Source organism: Protopterus annectens, chromosome 1.part1, assembly GCF_019279795.1.
Source record: "Protopterus annectens isolate FY-2018-M chromosome 1.part1, PAN1.0, whole genome shotgun sequence".
In the NCBI taxonomy this organism is placed as follows: Eukaryota; Metazoa; Chordata; order Ceratodontiformes; family Protopteridae; genus Protopterus; species Protopterus annectens.
The window spans coordinates 417678242-417688182 of NC_056726.1; positions in this window are offsets into that span (position 1 = coordinate 417678242).

Genomic DNA, 9941 nt, shown 5'->3' on the forward strand with positions numbered 1-9941 from the left:
GTGTCTACTCCCTGCTTTCTGATTTTCTAAATAGTTAAGGCGTTGCTGAAAGGCAAAGTTATTGCAGCTACCTGAACACAGTTGCTTAATTCATTGTACACTCTGACATGTTTGGTTGCTTAGTACAGATGGGTTGGAGAATCGTGAACTAGAACAACCTATTTTAAACTGTTAAATGTAATATTATGGCAATAATCTGTTAGTCATATTGTGGTGTAATAAGTAATCCTAGTCTGTATGAATGTAACTTTGTTAATCATTTAGCACTTTGGTCTTGTTTGTTGCCATTATTTTATTCACTCATTTTGTTGTAATTATAACTAGTTTGTAGACTGACGTGGGCTTCAGTGGTCCATTTCTAATTTTTATGGATACATTAAAAACAGAGCAAACTTACAAGATACGTCTTCAGATACTTCTTGATGCAACAATGCATGCCAGAATGTAAAGCATAAAAACAGTGATAACTCTAAGGCAATATATTTTGAGGATCTTTTCACTAAACCTGTTGTTGATACATTTAATACAGATATTAAAACTGTTTTTAAATATAAATCCTTAAAAATTTTAATTAACAGTAAGTTAATTTTTAGAAATTCTCATTGATTGAGTTACTCCCAAGTTGTCATCCTTAGGCTGTTAATAACTTATGTATTTAAATTTTACTTTGCTCTTAGACTGGTAGTGGATGTTTTTATTTTTAGTTTTAATACTTTTTAATTTTTCACCACATCATGTGTTCATTTAGTCAATAAAAATAATGCTGGGATTCAGAAAGGACTATTGCCAATGGTAAGCCCTAACAGGGGCAGCCAACCACAGGTGCACACCCTTTCATATGCAGACAGGCCCAGCAGAGTGATGCACAGTCAGTGGAATCACTGTACTTCAGAAAATTAGTCGACTGTATAACTTAGCACAGCCGGCCATGTTAATGTACAGGACCAAAATGCTGTAGTCCCCCATTATAATCAATGAAAGAGACCATGTTGTAGGTAAGGTTTGAGAGGTTTAGTGGAGAAGGATTGGTGGGAGATATATGGGTGTGTGTGTGTTGTGTGTGTGTGTGTGTATCTGATTGGTTGCAGTGGGGGGGGGGTTGTTAGGGATCAGTAGAGTAGGTGTGTGTTTGTGTTTATGTATGTGAATGGGTGAGTGTGTCCATAAGTGCAGTCAAGTGAGGGGATGTCATATACAGTGAGTGTCCATATGTGTATGGGAGATATCCGTGAGCGTGTGTGTGTGTCTGTTGGGGGGGATGTCTGCCAAACCTGTTATAAAGTCCTAGTTCAAGATTCGCCAACAGCAGAAACAAATTGTAAATGTAACTGTAAGTCACTTAAAAAATTAATAGAACAACAGAATTTGGATAATTCTTTTTCTAAACAATAGGAAGCGTGAAACTCTAATGACTGGCATTATTGATTGACTCTAGTCTTCACTGATGTACCAGAACATCAAAATTTTACAAGGGACAGGGACAAAACAAGGGGAAGTCTGTAAAGTCAAGACACTTCAGCAGTATAGACATGCGTGTGTGTGTGTGTGTGTGTGTGTGTGTGTGTGTGAATGAGTATGTGTGTGGGTGCAAATGTCTGCATGTGTGTGTGGGAGAATGAATGAGTATGGTGTGGGTGCAAATGTCTGCATATGTATGTATGTGTGTGTGTGTGAGAGAGAATAAATTAGTATGTCTGTGGGTGTAAATGTCTGCATGTGTATGTGGGAGAATAAGAGGGTGGATACCTGTGCAATGTGATAGATCAGCCATCAGTGGTAATTACCATTGAAAGGTGCTGTTTAGCAGTGGCGGTAATTACACACAAGTCAGAGAAATGCAAATAGCTGATAATAAGGTCTTCCCCATTGCAGGTAACCATGTATCGGAATTGATTTCCCATATTCTCATGAACTTTAACTTTTGACCACTGCAGTTTACGTATGTGCAGACTTTCTTTTCTGAATCTCAGTCAAGAATTGCATATTCAGTATTAAAAGTCATCATTGATCATGGTTTTAACATTCACCATCTAGTGTACTATGCATTTTATATTTACTTTAGACTGTACAAAACTATGTCAAGAAAAGTGGACTCCATAATTGGACTTTTACCATTGATTTGTTAATGTTAGTGTCGTGTCTTTAAGCTTCGCAATTACAGTGATGACTTTGACTTTGCTGATATGTGTGAAATACTTTATATAGGTTCATAGGTAGGTACTAGGCTATCAGCCCAAGGGCCTACGTAAGCCTTGCCAACAAGGTTCCCTGGCTTACGCCACCCAAGAAAGTTATTTTCCTGTGCCACTGTCAAGCAGAGACACAGAAAGCAGAAGACATTAGCGTTTAAACTGCTTCTGTTATTTAAAGTTTCACCAAAATGATTTTTTGCATATCATTGAATATCTATACTCATAAAAATGTATTGAACTATTTGGCCAGTAATAACATTTGCAGTTGCTTTTCAGTAAGTAAATAATTATAGTTGTTTTTCAATACCTTAATCCCAAAATAATGCAACCCATATGTTATACTGTGCGTAAATAAAAGTAAATGTTGTGATAATGTGAGGTAGTGCCACCTCTGCCAGGGAGAGTAGGGCAGTGCATGTGTAACATATGCCAGCTTAGCTAGTTTGTGTTTTGTAAAGAATTATATGTCATTTGAATATCAAACTGATTTGTACAGTTGCTTGTGTTAAAAATGTATCAGCAGTGGGTCTGAAATTAAATGACTTGGTTTAGGCCATAAAGATTTTATTGTGACACATCAGTGCCAGATCCTGGCTCAGTTTCTAGTGAGGGGGTAGTGTGAGAACCACAGAGTCAGGTGACCAGATGTGATGGCATTCTGTACCCAGCATGGAAATTGTATTTGGATACTAGTGAGAGATGTGAGGTGTGCATTCTGTTTTTGGACCTGACAAGAGATACTCATCCATTTCATCTTGCCTTGCTTAAAGTAGCAGGATTCAGGTGATCTGATGGCAGTAAATCTACCTTATAGTCTGGGTGGAGGTGGCAGAGCAGGTAAGCTGTACCAGCCTGTCCCAGGTGTGTGTGTGTGTGTGTGTGTGAAAATCAAATCTCAAAGAGAGTGTATGTGACAGCTACTTTGAACAGGGACACTGAGAGCACTGATTTCATAGAGAGGTTGGCGGAAGACTTGGCTTGGAACACCCAGTCAAGAACTCAGCTCTATAGTGGTCAGTGGGGAGTCTTATTTTGGGGTCTGGAGAGAATGCCCAGGCCCAGGACTATAGTGTGCATTCCCTGTGTACTCTTAAGGGAAATTGTACTTGGTGCAGACGACTGCATCTGAAAATACTGTGTGTTTATTTTTTTCACAGTGAATGTTCCCCACTAGTGTCAGTGATGAGGACTGAGTCTCCTTGATCACTGGCCCAGAGGAGGGACATCACATATTGGTGAGCAGCAGTGTGGATATTAATTTAACTTCCATAGCCTGTAAGCAGTTCATAGGTGTTTACTAGGTTAATGACCACAAGGGCCTTTTTATACCTAGCCATGCGTCTTAAATCTCTGACAAGTTCTGATACCTGATAATTGTAAGCATGGTCCTGGGAGATGAACCATTTACAGGTTACCTGTGTCCATTAGAGACACAGGTGCCAAACCAGGGATAAATTTCCGGTTTCCCATCCAATTGCCCAAGTTGCACTTTAATTGGGTTAGGGAAGAACTCTGCTTCACATGGATGGGAAGCCTGTTCCATAGATGCAGTAGTCTCTGGGATACATACCTATCTCTCCAGCATGTCCTATTTATATCACAGGCAAGGTTTAAGTCTTTAGAACGGGTAATTCTGGTGCTGTTTGCTTTATGGATATGCAGGAGGTCCATCAGAGTGGGGTCTGACAATGCCCTGTATGCCAGGCATAGATCTCCCCTCAAAATCTTGTAGGAGACAGAATACAGGGATAGGACCTTGAGGCGGTCTGCATAGGGCATTTTACTTAAACCCTGTATTCTTTTTAGTGAGAAACCTCTCTTGAAATTCCATTTGTTAGATATGCCTGGTTAGGTATATACCAAAGGGGGCATTGTACTCAATGATAGGTCTGATGAATGTCGAATACAGTGGAACAATGACTTCCTTGGACTTAGATGCCATACATTTGTTTATAAGTTGTGCAACATAGAATGGTTTTCTCACCACTGTAGACACATGATGGTTAAAGGCTAGATTACTATCTATGTGTGTTCCAAGTCCCTGACTACTGTCAACTCTAAGGGGGGGGGGGGGTGTTGTCAATATGATAATTACCAGGGATGGATGACTTCCCAAAAGATACTGTTATGTATTTCTTGGCATTTAATTTTAGTCCGTGGCTGTGACTCCAATTGTTTGTGTCACCCCTCCTGAAAAACATTTGTGTCAGTCTGAGATTCAGTGACAGCTCCTAATTTGCAATCATCTGCAGAATTAGTCAGCCAGGGACCACTGACATTGACCTTGACTTCTGAGAAGTAAGTGCCAAAAAGGAGCAGTCCAAGGATAGATCTTTGAGGCCCCCCCCCCCTTGCAGCTGGCCTCTTTGTAGAGGTGGACTCCTCAAATCTAACTTACTAGGTTTTGTCTGTGAGCCAGTTGGCTATCCACCAGGTGACATACAGGTTTGTACTTAAGCTCATGAGTTTGTCAACAATGCCTGAGTGAGGTATTGTGTCAAATGCCTTGGCCAGGTCAAGGTAAGCAGTGTGAACAATTTTGCCCTCATCCATTGCTTTGGTGACCTTCTCGAAGAAGTCCACTAGGTTGAGTAGGCATGATCTGCCCTTGACAAAACCAAACTGGGTTGGGTCCAGTGTCTGGAGGTGTACTATATCTCTATTGATCATCTACATGATAATTCTTTCCATGGCTTTACATATAAGACTAGTGTCCAGGGTCTGTAGATAGGCCACCTTTGTGCAAAGGAATGGCTGTTGCCTTTCTCCATTCATTATGGATGGTGCAGTGGTGCAGCGGTTAGCATTGTCACCTCACAGCAAAAGGCTATCCGGTTCGATTCTCGGCTGGGGTGCCTTCTGTGCAGAGTCTGCATGTCCTCCCTGTGTTCATGTGGGTTTCCTCCAGGTACACCGGTTTCTTCCCAAGTCACAAAGGTATGCATCTGGAGTGCTTCTCCCTGGTCCTCCGCTGAAGATTGTCTCAGTCCAAGTCGGACTTTCCCAGTAAACAAATGTTAAATTAAATAAATAAATGAGGCATGAAACCTGTTTGGAGGCTACAGTTAAATTGTAATTCCAGAGGCCCTGCTAGGTCATGTTTCATACTATTTAGAAGGTATCCTGGGATATTATCAGGACCCATTGATGCAGTGTTCTTGGTCTTAGCATTAAGGACCTGTTCCATTGTGATTCTAGGGGGAGTTATATTTGATGATATTTCCTGAAGGAACGTTGAGGGGGAGAGAGGGGTAAAGTTGGAGCTGAATTTATCAGCCAGGAGATTTAATGTGTGTTCTGGGTAGTATAGGTGGCTCCATTTACAATGAGCTCTGCACACAATTGTGTATTGCCTTTGAGGTTGTGGACATAGCTAAAGAATGGTTTCTGGTTGTCCTTGGCCTGGGAGGCCAAACTTACCTCAAATTTGGCTTTGGTGGACATTATTTGTCCCCTGAGTTGTTTGTTTAGTTTGATAAGAGTGCTTTTATCTTGCTGGGTGCTGCACCTCCTAATTTTTGCCATGATTTTCTTCCTCCTGTTATACAGCCTATTGATTTTGTGATTCCATCAGGCTGGCTTGTTTTTTTAGTTAGTTCTGTGCTTCTTGCTTGTCACTAACGGTGTGTGTACTCTCATCAGCCACAAGGTAAACATACAGAGTTTCATTTTCACAACAGTTATATTTATTTTTGTTAGTTTAGTTTAGTCAGGGAAAGAAGGCAAAGATGTCAGCAGAGTATTATGGCAATCTGAGAGTGAACCAGTAGGCTAAGGTGTGCAAATCCAAAGGACTGGTGCATGCCAATATGACCAAAGGAGAAATTATTTCAGCTGTAGTCGCAGCTGCAGCACAGACCAGCAACCAGGAAGACAACCAGTCTGGCGATGGGAATGTGCAGTCCTCAGAAACAGGACAATTCACCTTTTCCTTAGAGGACTTAAAAACCCATCTTGGAAATTGTACTTGGTGCAGAGGACTGTATCTGAAAATACTGTGTGTGTCTATTTTTTTCTCATTGAAGATTCCCCAGTGGTGTTAGTGGTAAGGATTGAGGCTCCTTGATCACTGTCCCAGATGATGGATGTCACAAATTAAAAAATGTTTTATGTATATAGTCATTACACTTTTTGAAATGATAATTCAAAATTATTTAATGAATTATATGGAAAAGTACAGTTCCAGATAATTATTTAATAAATTATATAAAAATACAATTTTCAAAATAATTTGGAGCCATAGTATTAGAAGTATGTACCAAAATGGATATGCTTATGCTTACAACAAAGTAGGTTTTGGTCCAAGTAAAGACATTTGTAGGGGTACTCTATTTAGGGTTCTATCCAAGTCCTTCAGCACGTTTAATGATGGGATGTTATTAGAAAGTTTGAGAAAATGATGTTTTATTAAAGCTTGCTAACGATTTAAATGTTGATATGAGTAGTAACAAGTCTTCTTGGACGATACTTCTGGCAGGATAATGAGATACTTTTAGAATGTATGTATTTTTCTAAGGTTTTGTAAATAGCAACTTAACTTACACTGCAGGATAGCTAAATGTGCACTAAGTTGTGATATTATAGCTCATTAGTACATAGTTTATAAAATGGTTATCACCAAAGTGACCAGCATGTAGTTGGTCATTGATTCATACATAATAGGATCCTTCCTGATGCCAGATCAAATAAACACTCAAGCTATGGGTAAAACTGTAACTGAAAATCAAAATAGACCTCTTCTAGGGCATTACCACTGCCACTCAAGCTGTTTTCTGTTCCAATATATTTTCTGCATCTCCTCTTGCAAAACATGAAACAGCCCCTCCCCCATGCACACACCTATGCTGGGCAGAAGCAGCCTGAAATAGAAGGGAGGCAGTGAGTGGGACAGCCTTCTTGTCTGATCCATAGTCAGCCAGTGAATAAAAAGCTAGGAGAAACGACATATGTAAAAATGAGGCGTTTTTCCCCTAAAGCTAGCTGTGGTGGTAAGATAAGTACTGCATCAGTTAACTGCTTCCAATATGCGTAACACTGCCATGTTCTGATTAGGTTACATGCCACCTTGTTAATAGAAACTGTGGCTTATTTGTGATCTTGTGTACACATAGGTAAGTGTTCACCTACTATGCTGTCTAGGTGCTGAACAGAGAAATGGGAATCATTCTCTAGGTTCCCTAATAATAATCTAAAATGTGACAATTCAAAGCAAGGATAAGACATAAATGACTCAGTTTACTCATTATATTTACAAGGAATACTACAATATCCAGCTTGTAAATAAGTACAAGATATGCGGAATGCAATTCAGGGAAGTAACACAAATGTGATGTTATTTAAAAACTAAACAATAATAGGAAGTTGTGAAGATAGGTGAAGGCTGCCAGCCTAGCTAGATAGAATTTTGTAGAAAATTCTGTCATTTGTAAATATTAGTGTAAGCCACAGGCTTGTTCTCTTTAATGCAAAAAGACTGTATTGGATGTTGAACTGAAAAAAGTGTAACAACAGTGCACTCTGCTTTAAGAAAGCTGGTAAGATGTCTAGAGGCTGGCATTCTGCCTATTGTTTTGAGGCCAGAGCTAATGGCTAGAATTTACATATATAATTTCTTTTATTGCTCTGGCTTCCTGGCCAGCTGCAAGATCAAAAGGGCTATTAACCTCTGAGTTTCTGTTAGCTTGGAAACCAGAAAGAAAAGATGTAATCTGAAATGAATCAGTGGTACTGTGTTATCAATTTAAGGACAGAAAGAAAACAAGGGCATTTAGCATTTGTCTTGAGAACATCCAACTCACCAGCACTGCCTGTGTTCTATATGTAAGTTTATTTTAGAACTGTGTTTTCTCTTAGATATAGCTAGGAACTAGGAAGATTAGATTATTTTTTTTCTGTAATTGAACTAGTTGCTCAGCATAATGCAGCCAAGGTTATCCAAGTGCAACTAACTCTGGGCAAAACTGCAATCCAAATTGTAGCTTGCTACAGATCACCCACCATGCCCCAGGATTCCCACTCCTCTTTTCTTGATGTACTGGAAAATATTAGGGTTCAACCAAACACCCTAATAATGGGCGAGTTCAACTACCCCACCATTAACTGGGAAAACTACTCATGTACCAACTGCTTCGCTCAATGCTTTCTGGAATTCATAAACTCCAATGCCCTGGATCAACTTATCCACACCCCCACCAGGGGCAACAATATCCTAGATCTAGTCATTACCAACATGACCGGTGTTCCACACCTGAAGTCAATGCCTCATTGGTCCGATCCGACCATAAGCTAATTACCCTAGATATCCATACCCAGCCCCCACCCCCCATTAAGGAAACCATGGTAAAAATTTCTCCAAAGCCAACTTCATGCTTCTTAAGACAGAAGTGGTGAACTTCATGACACCCATGCAGATGAACAATACAGTTACGACTACTGAATCCTACACAATTGCACTTTATAAGCATTTAAATGAGTGCATGGATAGTGCTATCCCAAACAGAACCAAGACGCTATCCTCCAAAAAAAGGAAGCCAATCTGGTGGTCCCCTGCCATAAACAAACTGTACAACAGAAGGAAGAAACTGTTGCAAAAGAGAGTAAAATCCCATGAGTGGAGGAGCTCCCTGGTCAGCCTCAGTAAGAAGCTGTGATCCCTGATAAAATCCTCCAAAGCTAGTTACGAAAACAAAATTGCCACTGATTTTAAAGACAACCACAAAGCATTCTATAGCTATGTCAAGAATCTCAATGGCAACACTCAGATCTGCTCTGAGTTACAGCAGAATGGCACTAAATATACAGACCCAACTGATATTGCCAACATCCTGACAGATAGGTTCAGTGCTAACTTTACCCCCCTGTCACCCCCTAAAGAGCCCATCTCTATACCGGAAGAATACAAAGTTCCTGTAATCACGGCTGCACAGGTAAAAACCACACTCTCCAAAGCCAAGAACACAGCATCCATGGGATCAGACAACATCCCAGGCTGCGTTCTACACGAACTACAGAACAAACTTGCACCCCACCTAAGTACCATGTTCAATCATAGCCTCACCTCAGGCTTTGTGTCTGCTGAATGACGCACAGCGACAGTTATCCCACTCCACAAGGGGGAGCCACCACGGACCCTGGGAACTACCGCCCCATTAGCCTGACGAGTCTGGTCTGCAAGGCCATGGAACGTATCATCATGGAACTTATAAACAAAGACACTGGTAATCTCCAAACTCTGGACCCCACCCAGTTTGGGTTTGTAAAAGGCAGATCATGGTAAGGTGGTTCACACAGCCTATCTAGATCTTGCTAAGGCTTTCGACACCATCCCCCACTCTGGAATTATAGATAAACTCACTAAACTAGGTATAAATCCCTATGTCACAAGATGGGTTGCCAACTGGCTCACTGACAGAACCCACACTGTGAAAGTAGCAGACTCCAAATCCAACTTCAGACCAGTGACAAGTGGAGTATCACAGGGTTCAGTCCTGGGTCCTCTCCTGCTTGGTATCTACTTCTCTGAAGTACAGGCTAACACAGAAGGTCTTTGGCTAATGAAGTTCGCAGATGACTGCAAACTAGGAGCCATAATCGAAACTCCTAACGATGTGGACATCCTACAAAAGGGCCTCACTGAGACAGATGCCTGGTGTGAAAGCCATGGCCTCAAGCTCAATGCCAAAAAGTGCATTGTCATCCCCTTTGGTAAAAACTCTGTACCCATGAACTACAACACAGGTGGTAGTATAC